Genomic DNA, 15,660 nt, shown 5'->3' on the forward strand with positions numbered 1-15,660 from the left:
ATAGCATTAATGTGAGAGGCATAAATTATTTTATAAAATAATACAACCCCTCCCCCCTTTCAAAATTAAAAGGCATACATTCCCGTTGTATGATTAACTGTTGAATATAATATAACATTTTTCGATAAAATATTTATTAAAACAAAATATCAAAAATATACAGTATATTTTAATTAAAAAAACACCTAGATCCCAATGTGTTCCAATTTTTTTTGTTCCTTTTTGTTATGCGGTTTCATAATGCCTGAGATAAGTAGTTCTGGCCCGAGAATGTTATATATATTAGCGTCTGTAGCATGTATCAGGAACATGTTATCATACCTGTGTCTTTTTACAGGTGACTGATGCCCGGTGAGAAGGTGAACGTGACATATGCCCTCGTCAGCTGCAAGAAAGGAACTTGGAGACAGGTGATTAATATTTATATTAATTACTGATAACGATCAGGCTAGATATCAAATCTAGACCTGCAGAGATGTCATAGTCTCTCCCTTATACATGAAGATATATGTGTTGTTAATAAGTATATCGTCTATAGACAGCTTCTTATATAACACAGCCATATCTCAGGAACAGAGATTAGGAACATGTATGATCCTTATTCTCTAATTTTTTATTTGTAGGAATCCCCTTTTTCAATATTTAATAGAATAGACTGAACTGTCTGCAGTGTTTACAATTTCACTTTAGACTGTTGGGTGACTGACCGCAAATTTAAGACTTAACTGTACTAAGTAAAGAAAAATCTATATTTTTTTTTTGCTTCAAATATATAATTATAGCCAAAGACATTAGCCATAATAAGTCATAGCCTTTTAACCTAATTCTGAAGGGCATAATACACTGCACTTTAATACTAATGCAGTATGTTATATGAGTGATCTAAAGATCGCTATTAAAAGTCCCCTTTATAAAACACTTAAAGGCTAGGTTCACACTAAGGAATTTCCAGCTGGAATAATTATTGCCGGAGGTTCCACGGGTGTATTGCCCTCCCCATAGATGGCAATGTATTCTGTATGGATCCTAGCTAAAAAATAAGTTAAAAATAGATACTGTCATACTACTGCAGTCTATTAATATATGAGCTATCGAAAGATGGCTGCTTTATGTACCTTAATGGGAATAGTTCAAAACTAAAAGAAGAAAAACAAGGCTAATAAAATATAAAAAAAAAAAAACTTTAGCTCCGCCTTAAGAAAAACATCCCTTTAAAAAAATTGTATCAAATATAAAATGAAATTAAAAAATAAATATATGAAAAATCCCCAAAAAACTTTATAACCCCATAAAAAATACTCTAACGATAACAACAACCATACACTGTCTGTCAGCATAATGCTGAGAGGCAGAATACACTGCACTACAATAGTGGTGCAGTGTTTCATAGAAACTATCATATCAGGAATGACAGGTCATTCTATTATGGGAAAAACAAAAATAGAAAGGCAGAAATGCTATGAAAAACATAAATAAATAAGAAGTAGATAAATAAATAAAACTGATTTGGACTAGTTTAAAAAGTACAAAAAATTAGGAAACGGTCGATAAAATAATAAAAAATTATCGGAATAGTTAGAGAGTTAAAGGGGTACTTCACAGCTCAGCTTTTGGAACAAACTGTTCCGAACGCTGGAGCCGGCGTGAGGAGCTGTTGACATCATAGCTCCGCCCCTCATGACATCACGCCCTGCCCCCTCAATGCAAGTCTGTGGGAGGGGGTGTGACGGCTCTACCCATTTAAAAATAAAAATAAATGCTTGATAAAATTATTTAAAAAATAATTTGTTGTATCAAAAATAAAATTCAGAAAAAAGAAAAGAAAATATTTAAAAACTCCCAAAAATGTTATAAATAAACCCCCAAAAAATCTACAATAGCTACAAACTTAGCATAAAAATATTAAAAAATATAAAAAAATACATAAAAATGGCCAAAAAAATTTGGAACCCCATAGAAAATACCCTAATGATAACCATAACCATACACTGTCTGTCAGCATAATGCTGATAGGCATAATACACTGCACTACAATAGTGGTGCAGTGTTTCAAAGAAAGGATCAGATCAGGAGTGAAAGGTCGTTCTCGTATGGGAAAAATAAAAATAGAAACCCAGAAATGTTATGAAAAAAATAACAATAAATAAGAAGTAAATAAATAAATAAAACTGATTAGGACTAGTTTAAAAAGTATAAAAAATTTTGAAACGGTCGATAAAATAATTTAAAAAATAGCGGAATAGTTACAGAGTTGAAGGGGTACTCCACAGCTCAGAATTTGGAACAAACTGTTCCGAAAACTGGAGACGGCGTCAGGAGCTCTTGACGTCATGGCCCCGCCTCCTCATGACGTTACACCCTGCCCCCTCAAATGAAGTCTATGGGAGGGGGTGTATCCCTTTAAAAATAAAAAATTAATGGTTGATAAAATTCTTTTTTTTAAAAAACATCAACCCGCCCCACAAAAACATCCCTTAAAAAATAAGTTGTTGGGAAAAAAAAACTACAATTCAGAATAAAGAAAAGAACATTTAAAAAAAAGCACCAAAATTTTATAAATAACCCCCAAAAAAATCTACAATAGATACACACATAGCATTAATGTGTGAGGCATAAATTATTTTATAAAATAATACAAGCCTTCCCCCCTTTCAAAATTAAAAGGCATACATTCCCGTTGTATGATTAACTGTTGAATATAATATAACATTTTTCGATAAAATATTTATTAAAATAAAAAATATCAAAAATATACAGTATATTTTAATTTAAAAAAAACCTAGATCCCAATGTGTTCCAACTTTTTTTGTTCCTTTTTGTTATGCGGTTTCATAATGCCTGAGATAAGTAGTTCTGGCCCGAGAATGTTATATATATTAGCGTCTGTAGCATGTATCAGGAACATATTATCATACCTGTGTCTTTTTACAGGTGACTGATGCCCGGTGAGAAGGTGTACGTGACATATGCCCTCGTCAGCTGCAAGAAAGGAACTTGGAGACAGGTAATTAATATTTATATTAATTACTGATAACGATCAGGCTAGATATCAAATCTAGACCTGCAGAGATGTCATAGTCTCTCCCTTATACATGAAGATATATGTGTTGTTAATAAGTATATCGTCTATAGACAGCTTCTTATATAACACAGCCATATCTCAGGTACAGAGATTAGGAACATGTATGATCCTTATTCTCAATTTTTCTATTTGTAGGAATCCCCTTTATCAATGTTTAATAGAATAGACTGAACTGTCTGCAGTGTTTACAATTTCACTTTAGACTGTTGGGTGACTGACCGCAAATTTAAGACTTAACTGTACTAAGTAAAGAAAAATCAATATTTTTTTTTTGCTTCAAATATATAATTATAGCCAAAGACATTAGCCATAATAAGTCATAGCCTTTTAACCTAATTCTGAAGGGCATAATACACTGCACTTTAATACTAATGCAGTATGTTATATGAGTGATCTAAAGATCGCTATTAAAAGTCCCCTTTATAAAACACTTAAAGGCTAGGTTCACACTAAGGAATTTCCAGCCGGAATAATTATTGCCGGAGGTTTCACGGGTGCATTGCCCTCCCCATAGATGGCAATGTATTCTGTATGGATCCTAGCTTATAAATAAGTTAAAAATAGATACTGTCATACTACTGCAGTCTATTAATATATGAGCTATCAAAAGATGGCTGCTTTATGTACCTTAATGGGAATAGTTAAAAACTAAAAGAAGAAAATTAAAGCTAATAAAATATACGAAAAACTATAGCTCCGCCTTAACAAAAACATCCCTTTAAAAAAATTGTCTCAAATATAAAATGAAATTAAAAAATAAATATATGAAAAATCCCCAAAAAACTTTATAACCCCATAAAAAATACCCTAACGATAACAACAACCATACACTGTCTGTCAGCATAATGCTGAGAGGCAGAATACACTGCACTACAATAGTGGTGCAGTGTTTCATAGAAACTATCAGATCAGGAATGACAGGTCATTCTCGTATGGGAAAAACAAAAATAGAAAGGCAGAAATGCTATGAAAAACATAAATAAATAAGAAGTAGATAAATAAATAAAACTGATTTGGACTAGTTTAAAAAGTACAAAAAATTAGGAAACGGTCGATAAAATAATAAAAAATTATCGGAATAGTTAGAGAGTTAAAGGGGTATTTCACAGCTCAGCGTTTGGAACAAACTGTTCCGAACGCTGGAGCCGGCGTCAGGAGCTGTTGACATCATAGCTCCGCCCCTCATGACATCACGCCCTGCCCCCTCAATGCAAGTCTGTGGGAGGGGGTGTGACGGCTCTACCCATTTAAAAATAAAAAATAAATGCTTGATAAAATTATTTAAAAAATAATTTGTTGTATCAAAAATAAAATTCAGAAAAAAGAAAAGAAAATATTTAAAAAATCCCAAAAATGTTATAAATAAACCCCCAAAAAATCTACAATAGCTACAAACTTAGCATAAATATATTAAAAAATATAAAAAAATACATAAAAATGCCCAAAAAAATTTGGAACCCCATAGAAAATACCCTAACGATAACCATAACCATACACTGTCTGTCATCATAATGCTGATAGGCGTAATACACTGCACTACAATAGTAGTGCAGTGTTTCAAAGAAAGGATCAGATCAGGAGTGAAAGGTCGTTCTCGTATGGGAAAAATAAAAATAGAAACCCAGAAATGTTATGAAAAAAATAACAATAAATAAGAAGTAAATAAATAAATAAAACTGATTAGGACTAGTTTAAAAAGTATAAAAAATTTAGAAACGGTCGATAAAATTATTTAAAAAATAGCGGAATAGTTACAGAGTTGAAGGGGTACTCCACAGCTCTGAGTTTGGAACAAACTGTTCCGAAAACTGGAGACGGCGTCAGGAGCTCTTGACGTCATGGCCCCGCCTCCTCATGACGTTACACCCTGCCCCCTCAAATGAAGTCTATGGGAGGGGGTGTATCCCTTTAAAAATAAAAAATTAATGGTTGATAAAAAAATTTTTTTTTAAAAACATCAACCCGCCCCACAAAAACATCCCTTAAAAAATAAGTTTTTGGAAAAAAAAACTACAATTCAGAATAAAGAAAAGAACATTAAAAAAAAAGCACCAAAATTTTATAAATAAACCCCCAAAAAATCTACAATAGATACACACATAGCATTAATGTGAGAGGCATAAATTATTTTATAAAATAATACAACCCCTCCCCCCTTTCAAAATTAAAAGGCATACATTCCCGTTGTATGATTAACTGTTGAATATAATATAACATTTTTCGATAAAATATTTATTAAAACAAAATATCAAAAATATACAGTATATTTTAATTAAAAAAACACCTAGATCCCAATGTGTTCCAATTTTTTTTGTTCCTTTTTGTTATGCGGTTTCATAATGCCTGAGATAAGTAGTTCTGGCCCGAGAATGTTATATATATTAGCGTCTGTAGCATGTATCAGGAACATGTTATCATACCTGTGTCTTTTTACAGGTGACTGATGCCCGGTGAGAAGGTGAACGTGACATATGCCCTCGTCAGCTGCAAGAAAGGAACTTGGAGACAGGTAATTAATATTTATATTAATTACTGATAACGATCAGGCTAGATATCAAATCTAGACCTGCAGAGATGTCATAGTCTCTCCCTTATACATGAAGATATATGTGTTGTTAATAAGTATATCGTCTATAGACAGCTTCTTATATAACACAGCCATATCTCAGGAACAGAGATTAGGAACATGTATGATCCTTATTCTCTAATTTTTTATTTGTAGGAATCCCCTTTTTCAATATTTAATAGAATAGACTGAACTGACTGCAGTGTTTACAATTTCACTTTAAACTGCTGGGTGACTGAACGCAAATTTAAGACTTAACTGTACTAAGTAAAGAAAAATCAATATTTTTTTTTTGCTTCAAATATATAATTATAGCCAAAGACTTTAGCCATAATAATTCATAGCCTTTTAACTTAATTCTGAAGGGCATAATACACTGCACTTTAATACTAATGCAGTATGTTATATGAGTGATCTAAAGATCGCTGTTAAAAGTCCCCTTTATAAAACACTTAAAGGCTAGGTTCACACTGAGGAATTTCCAGCCGGAATAATTATTGCCGGAGGTTCCACGGGTGCATTGCCCTCCCCATAGATGGCAATGTATTCTGTATGGATCCTAGCTAAAAAATAAGTTAAAAATAGACACTGTCATACTACTGCAGTCTATTAATATATGAGCTATCAAAAGATGGCTGCTTTATGTCCCTTAATGGGAATAGTTAAAAACTAAAAGAAGAAAAACAAGGCTAATAAAATATTTAAAAAAAACTATAGCTCCGCCTTAACAAATACATCCCTTTAAAAAAATTGTATCAAATATAAAATTAAATAAAAAAATAAATATATGAAAAATCCCCAAAAAACGTTATAACCCCATAAAAAATACCCTAACGATAACAACAACCATACACTGTCTGCCAGCATAATGCTGAGAGGCAGAATACACTGCACTACAATAGTGGTGCAGTGTTTCATAGAAACTATCAGATCAGGAATGACAGGTCATTCTCGTATGGGAAAAACAAAAATTGAAAGGCAGAAATGCAATGAAAAACATAAATAAATAAGTAGATAAATAAATAAAACTGATTTGGACTAGTTTAAAAAGTACAAAAAATTAGGAAACGGTCGATAAAATAATAAAAAATTATCGGAATAGTTAGAGAGTTAAAGGGGTACTTCACAGCTCAGCGTTTGGAACAAACTGTTCCGAACGCTGGAGCCGGCGTCAGGAGCTGTTGACATCATAGCTCCGCCCCTCATGACATCACGCCCTGCCCCCTCAATGCAAGTCTGTGGGAGGGGGTGTGACGGCTCTACCCATTTAAAAATAAAAATAAATGCTTGATAAAATTATTTCAAAAATAATTTGTTGTATCAAAAATAAAATTCAGAGAAAAGAAAAGAAAATATTTAAAAAATCCCAAAAATGTTATAAATAAACCCCCAAAAAATCTACAATAGCTTCAAACTTAGCATAAAAATCTTAAAAAATATAAAAAAATACATAAAAATTCCCCAAAAAATTTGGAACCCCATAGAAAATACCCTAACGATAACCATAACCATACACTGTCTGTCAGCATAATGCTGATAGGCATAATACACTGCACTACAATAGTGGTGCAGTGTTTCAAAGAAAGTATCAGATCAGGAGTGAAAGGTCGTTCTCGTATGGGAAAAATTAAAATAGAAACCCAGAAATGTTATGAAAAAAATAACAATAAATAAGAAGTAAATAAATAAATAAAACTGATTAGGACTAGTTTAAAAAGTATAAAAAATTTAGAAACGGTCGATAAAATAATTTTAAAAATAGCGGAATAGTTACAGAGTTGAAGGGGTACTCCACAGCTCAGAGTTTGGAACAAACTGTTCCGAAAACTGGAGACGGCGTCAGGAGCTCTTGACGTCATGGCCCCGCCTCCTCATGACGTTACACCCTGCCCCCTCAAATGAAGTCTATGGGAGGGGGTGTATCCATTTAAAAATAAAAAATTAATGGTTGATAAAATTCTTTTTTAAAAAAAACATCAACCCGCCCCACAAAAACATCCCTTAAAAAATAAGTTGTTGGAAAAAAAAAACTACAATTCAGAATAAAGAAAAGAACATTTAAAAAAAAGCACCAAAATTTTATAAATAACCCCCAAAAAAATCTACAATAGATACACACACAGCATTAATGTGAGAGGCATAAATTATTTTATAAAATAATACAACCCTTCCCCCCTTTCAAAATTAAAAGGCATACATTCCCGTTGTATGATTAACTGTTGAATATAATATAACATTTTTCGATAAAATATTTATTAAAATAAAAAATATCAAAAATATACAGTATATTTTAATTAAAAAAAAAACCTAGATCCCAATGTGTTCCAACTTTTTTTGTTCCTTTTTGTTATGCGGTTTCATAATGCCTGAGATAAGTAGTTCTGGCCCGAGAATGTTATATATATTAGCGTCTGTAGCATGTATCAGGAACATGTTATCATACCTGTGTCTTTTTACAGGTGACTGATGCCCGGTGAGAAGGTGAACGTGACATATGCCCTCGTCAGCTGCAAGAAAGGAACTTGGAGACAGGTAATTAATATTTATATTAATTACTGATAACGATCAGGCTAGATATCAAATCTAGACCTGCAGAGATGTCATAGTCTCTCCCTTATACATGAAGATATATGTGTTGTTAATAAGTATATCGTCTATAGACAGCTTCTTATATAACACAGCCATATCTCAGGAACAGAGATTAGGAACATGTATGATCCTTATTCTCTAATTTTTTATTTGTAGGAATCCCCTTTTTCAATATTTAATAGAATAGACTGAACTGTCTGCAGTGTTTACAATTTCACTTTAGACTGTTGGGTGACTGACCGCAAATTTAAGACTTAACTGTACTAAGTAAAGAAAAATCAATATTTTTTTTTTTTGCTTCAAATATATAATTATAGCCAAAAACATTAGCCATAATAAGTCATAGCCTTTTAACCTAATTCTGAAGGGCATAATACACTGCACTTTAATACTAATGCAGTATGTTATATGAGTGATCTAAAGATCGCTATTAAAAGTCCCCTTTATAAAACACTTAAAGGCTAGGTTCACACTAAGGAATTTCCAGCCGGAATAATTATTGCCGGAGGTTTCACGGGTGCATTGCCCTCCCCATAGATGGCAATGTATTCTGTATGGATCCTAGCTAATAAATAAGTTAAAAATAGATACTGTCATACTACTGCAGTCTATTAATATATGAGCTATCAAAAGATGGCTGCTTTATGTACCTTAATGGGAATAGTTAAAAACTAAAAGAAGAAAATTAAAGCTAATAAAATATACGAAAAACTATAGCTCCGCCTTAACAAAAACATCCCTTTAAAAAAATTGTCTCAAATATAAAATGAAATTAAAAAATAAATATATGAAAAATCCCCAAAAAACTTTATAACCCCATAAAAAATACCCTAACGATAACAACAACCATACACTGTCTGTCAGCATAATGCTGAGAGGCAGAATACACTGCACTACAATAGTGGTGCAGTGTTTCATAGAAACTATCAGATCAGGAATGACAGGTCATTCTCGTATGGGAAAAACAAAAATAGAAAGGCAGAAATGCTATGAAAAACATAAATAAATAAGAAGTAGATAAATAAATAAAACTGATTTGGACTAGTTTAAAAAGTACAAAAAATTAGGAAACGGTCGATAAAATAATAAAAAATTATCGGAATAGTTAGAGAGTTAAAGGGGTACTTCACAGCTCAGCGTTTGGAACAAACTGTTCCGAACGCTGGAGCCGGTGTCAATAGCTGTTGACATCATAGCTCCGCCCCTCATGACATCACGCCCTGCCCCCTCAATGCAAGTCTGTGGGAGGGGGTGTGACGGCTCTACCCATTTAAAAATAAAAATAAATGCTTGATAAAATTATTTAAAAAATAATTTGTTGTATCAAAAATAAAATTCAGAAAAAAGAAAAGAAAATATTTAAAAAATCCCAAAAATGTTATAAATAAACCCCCAAAAAATCTACAATAGCTACAAACTTAGCATAAAAATATTAAAAAATATAAAAAAAATACATAAAAATGGCCCAAAAAATTTGGAACCCCATAGAAAATACCCTAATGATAACCATAACCATACACTGTCTGTCAGCATAATGCTGATAGGCATAATACACTGCACTACAATAGTGGTGCAGTGTTTCAAAGAAAGGATCAGATCAGGAGTGAAAGGTCGTTCTCGTATGGGAAAAATAAAAATAGAAACCCAGAAATGTTATGAAAAAAATAACAATAAATAAGAAGTAAATAAATAAATAAAACTGATTAGGACTAGTTTAAAAAGTATAAAAAATTTAGAAACGGTCGATAAAATAATTTAAAAAATAGCGGAATAGTTACAGAGTTGAAGGGGTACTCCACAGCTCAGAGTTTGGAACAAACTGTTCCGAAAACTGGAGACGGCGTCAGGAGCTCTTGACGTCATGGCCCCGCCTCCTCATGACGTTACACCCTGCCCCCTCAAATGAAGTCTATGGGAGGGGGTGTATCCCTTTAAAAATAAAAAATTAATGGTTGATAAAATTCTTTTTAAAAAAAAACATCAACCCGCCCCACAAAAACATCCCTTAAAAAATAAGTTGTTGGGAAAAAAAAACTACAATTCAGAATAAAGAAAAGAACATTTAAAAAAAAGCACCAAAATTTTATAAATAACCCCCCCAAAAAATCTACAATAGATACACACATAGCATTAATGTGAGAGGCATAAATTATTTTATAAAATAATACAACCATTCCCCCCTTTCAAAATTAAAAGGCATACATTCCCGTTGTATGATTAACTGTTGAATATAATATAACATTTTTCGATAAAATATTTATTAAAATAAAAAATATCAAAAATATACAGTATATTTTAATTTAAAAAAAACCTAGATCCCAATGTGTTCCAACTTTTTTTGTTCCTTTTTGTTATGCGGTTTCATAATGCCTGAGATAAGTAGTTCTGGCCCGAGAATGTTATATATATTAGCGTCTGTAGCATGTATCAGGAACATGTTATCATACCTGTGTCTTTTTACAGGTGACTGATGCCCGGTGAGAAGGTGTACGTGACATATGCCCTCGTCAGCTGCAAGAAAGGAACTTGGAGACAGGTAATTAATATTTATATTAATTACTGATAACGATCAGGCTAGATATCAAATCTAGACCTGCAGAGATGTCATAGTCTCTCCCTTATACATGAAGATATATGTGTTGTTAATAAGTATATCGTCTATAGACAGCTTCTTATATAACACAGCCATATCTCAGGTACAGAGATTAGGAACATGTATGATCCTTATTCTCAATTTTTCTATTTGTAGGAATCCCCTTTATCAATGTTTAATAGAATAGACTGAACTGTCTGCAGTGTTTACAATTTCACTTTAGACTGTTGGGTGACTGACCGCAAATTTAAGACTTAACTGTACTAAGTAAAGAAAAATCAATATTTTTTTTGCTTCAAATATATAATTATAGCCAAAGACATTAGCCATAATAAGTCATAGCCTTTTAACCTAATTCTGAAGGGCATAATACACTGCACTTTAATACTAATGCAGTATGTTATATGAGTGATCTAAAGATCGCTATTAAAAGTCCCCTTTATAAAACACTTAAAGGCTAGGTTCACACTAAGGAATTTCCAGCCGGAATAATTAATGCCGGAGGTTCCACGGGTGCATTGCCCTCCCCATAGATGGCAATGTATTCTGTATGGATCCTAGCTAAAAAATAAGTTAAAAATAGATACTGTCATACTACTGCAGTCTATTAATATATGAGCTATCGAAAGATGGCTGCTTTATGTACCTTAATGGGAATAGTTCAAAACTAAAAGAAGAAAAACAAGGCTAATAAAATATAAAAAAAAAAACTTTAGCTCCGCCTTAAGAAAAACATCCCTTAAAAAAATTGTATCAAATATAAAATGAAATTAAAAAATAAATATATGAAAAATCCCCAAAAAACTTTATAACCCCATAAAAAATACCCTAACGATAACAACAACCATACACTGTCTGTCAGCATAATGCTGAGAGGCAGAATACACTGCACTACAATAGTGGTGCAGTGTTTCATAGAAACTATCAGATCAGGAATGACAGGTCATTCTATTATGGGAAAAACAAAAATAGAAAGGCAGAAATGCTATGAAAAACATAAATAAATAAGAAGTAGATAAATAAATAAAACTGATTTGGACTAGTTTAAAAAGTACAAAAAATTAGGAAACGGTCGATAAAATAATAAAAAATTATCGGAATAGTTAGAGAGTTAAAGGGGTACTTCACAGCTCAGCTTTTGGAACAAACTGTTCCGAACGCTGGAGCCGGCGTGAGGAGCTGTTGACATCATAGCTCCGCCCCTCATGACATCACGCCCTGCCCCCTCAATGCAAGTCTGTGGGAGGGGGTGTGACGGCTCTACCCATTTAAAAATAAAAATAAATGCTTGATAAAATTATTTAAAAAATAATTTGTTGTATCAAAAATAAAATTCAGAAAAAAGAAAAGAAAATATTTAAAAACTCCCAAAAATGTTATAAATAAACCCCCAAAAAATCTACAATAGCTACAAACTTAGCATAAAAATATTAAAAAATATAAAAAAATACATAAAAATGGCCAAAAAATTTTGGAACCCCATAGAAAATACCCTAATGATAACCATAACCATACACTGTCTGTCAGCATAATGCTGATAGGCATAATACACTGCACTACAATAGTGGTGCAGTGTTTCAAAGAAAGGATCAGATCAGGAGTGAAAGGTCGTTCTCGTATGGGAAAAATAAAAATAGAAACCCAGAAATGTTATGAAAAAAATAACAATAAATAAGAAGTAAATAAATAAATAAAACTGATTAGGACTAGTTTAAAAAGTATAAAAAATTTAGAAACGGTCGATAAAATAATTTCAAAAATAGCGGAATAGTTACAGAGTTGAAGGGGTACTCCACAGCTCAGAGTTTGGAACAAACTGTTCCGAAAACTGGAAACGGCGTCAGGAACTCTTGACGTCATGGCCCCGCCTCCTCATGACGTTACACCCTGCCCCCTCAAATGAAGTCTATGGGAGGGGGTGTATCCCTTTAAAAATAAAAAATTAATGGTTGATAAAATTCTTTTTAAAAAAAAACATCAACCCGCCCCACAAAAACATCCCTTAAAAAATAAGTTTTTCGGAAAAAAAAACTACAATTCAGAATAAAGAAAAGAACATTTAAAAAAGAGCACCAAAATTTTATAAATAAACCCCCAAAAAATCTACAATAGATACACACATAGCATTAATGTGAGAGGCATAAATTATTTTATAAAATAATACAACCCCTCCCCCCTTTCAAAATTAAAAGGCATACATTCCCGTTGTATGATTAACTGTTGAATATAATATAACATTTTTCGATAAAATATTTATTAAAACAAAATATCAAAAATATACAGTATATTTTAATTAAAAAAACACCTAGATCCCAATGTGTTCCAATTTTTTTTGTTCCTTTTTGTTATGCGGTTTCATAATGCCTGAGATAAGTAGTTCTGGCCCGAGAATGTTATATATATTAGCGTCTGTAGCATGTATCAGGAACATGTTATCATACCTGTGTCTTTTTACAGGTGACTGATGCCCGGTGAGAAGGTGAACGTGACATATGCCCTCGTCAGCTGCAAGAAAGGAACTTGGAGACAGGTAATTAATATTTATATTAATTACTGATAACGATCAGGCTAGATATCAAATCTAGACCTGCAGAGATGTCATAGTCTCTCCCTTATACATGAAGATATATGTGTTGTTAATAAGTATATCGTCTATAGACAGCTTCTTATATAACACAGCCATATCTCAGGAACAGAGATTAGGAACATGTATGATCCTTATTCTCTAATTTTTTATTTGTAGGAATCCCCTTTTTCAATATTTAATAGAATAGACTGAACTGTCTGCAGTGTTTACAATTTCACTTTAGTCTGTTGGGTGACTGACCGCAAATTTAAGACTTAACTGTACTAAGTAAAGAAAAATCTATATTTTTTTTTTGCTTCAAATATATAATTATAGCCAAAGACATTAGCCATAATAAGTCATAGCCTTTTAACCTAATTCTGAAGGGCATAATACACTGCACTTTAATACTAATGCAGTATGTTATATGAGTGATCTAAAGATCGCTATTAAAAGTCCCCTTTATAAAACACTTAAAGGCTAGGTTCACACTAAGGAATTTCCAGCTGGAATAATTATTGCCGGAGGTTCCACGGGTGCATTGCCCTCCCCATAGATGGCAATGTATTCTGTATGGATCCTAGCTAAAAAATAAGTTAAAAATAGATACTGTCATACTACTGCAGTCTATTAATATATGAGCTATCGAAAGATGGCTGCTTTATGTACCTTAATGGGAATAGTTAAAAACTAAAAGAAGAAAAACAAGGCTAATAAAATATTTAAAAAAAACTATAGCTCCGCCTTAACAAATACATCCCTTTAAAAAAATTGTATCAAATATAAAATTAAATAAAAAAATAAATATATGAAAAATCCCCAAAAAACGTTATAACCCCATAAAAAATACCCTAACGATAACAACAACCATACACTGTCTGCCAGCATAATGCTGAGAGGCAGAATACACTGCACTACAATAGTGGTGCAGTGTTTCATAGAAACTATCAGATCAGGAATGACAGGTCATTCTCGTATGGGAAAAACAAAAATTGAAAGGCAGAAATGCAATGAAAAACATAAATAAATAAGTAGATAAATAAATAAAACTGATTTGGACTAGTTTAAAAAGTACAAAAAATTAGGAAACGGTCGATAAAATAATAAAAAATTATCGGAATAGTTAGAGAGTTAAAGGGGTACTTCACAGCTCAGCGTTTGGAACAAACTGTTCCGAACGCTGGAGCCGGCGTCAGGAGCTGTTGACATCATAGCTCCGCCCCTCATGACATCACGCCCTGCCCCCTCAATGCAAGTCTGTGGGAGGGGGTGTGACGGCTCTACCCATTTAAAAATAAAAATAAATGCTTGATAAAATTATTTCAAAAATAATTTGTTGTATCAAAAATAAAATTCAGAGAAAAGAAAAGAAAATATTTAAAAAATCCCAAAAATGTTATAAATAAACCCCCAAAAAATCTACAATAGCTTCAAACTTAGCATAAAAATCTTAAAAAATATAAAAAAATACATAAAAATTCCCCAAAAAATTTGGAACCCCATAGAAAATACCCTAACGATAACCATAACCATACACTGTCTGTCAGCATAATGCTGATAGGCATAATACACTGCACTACAATAGTGGTGCAGTGTTTCAAAGAAAGTATCAGATCAGGAGTGAAAGGTCGTTCTCGTATGGGAAAAATTAAAATAGAAACCCAGAAATGTTATGAAAAAAATAACAATAAATAAGAAGTAAATAAATAAATAAAACTGATTAGGACTAGTTTAAAAAGTATAAAAAATTTAGAAACGGTCGATAAAATAATTTTAAAAATAGCGGAATAGTTACAGAGTTGAAGGGGTACTCCACAGCTCAGAGTTTGGAACAAACTGTTCCGAAAACTGGAGACGGCGTCAGGAGCTCTTGACGTCATGGCCCCGCCTCCTCATGACGTTACACCCTGCCCCCTCAAATGAAGTCTATGGGAGGGGGTGTATCCATTTAAAAATAAAAAATTAATGGTTGATAAAATTCTTTTTTAAAAAAAACATCAACCCGCCCCACAAAAACATCCCTTAAAAAATAAGTTGTTGGAAAAAAAAAACTACAATTCAGAATAAAGAAAAGAACATTTAAAAAAAAGCACCAAAATTTTATAAATAACCCCCAAAAAAATCTACAATAGATACACACACAGCATTAATGTGAGAGGCATAAATTATTTTATAAAATAATACAACCCTTCCCCCCTTTCAAAATTAAAAGGCATACATTCCCGTTGTATGATTAACTGTTGAATATAATATAACATTTTTCG

General features: G+C 32.4%; 1 protein-coding gene across 4 annotated transcripts in view; it reads left to right on the plus strand.

The window, feature by feature from the left end:
* The first annotated feature begins 336 nt into the window (after positions 1 to 336).
* The window catches only part of LOC130367991 (olfactory receptor 1G1-like), a 451,749-nt gene continuing 436,425 nt past the window's right edge, over positions 337 to 15,660 (plus strand). For all 4 annotated transcript variants that reach the window (XM_056571125.1, XM_056571130.1, XM_056571127.1 and 1 more), the window contains exon 1: positions 337 to 410. The gene's annotated coding sequence lies outside the window, so the exon portion shown is untranslated. The remainder of the gene's footprint in view (positions 411 to 15,660) is intronic.

Source organism: Hyla sarda, chromosome 4 (genome assembly GCF_029499605.1).
Source record: "Hyla sarda isolate aHylSar1 chromosome 4, aHylSar1.hap1, whole genome shotgun sequence".
In the NCBI taxonomy this organism is placed as follows: Eukaryota; Metazoa; Chordata; class Amphibia; order Anura; family Hylidae; genus Hyla; species Hyla sarda.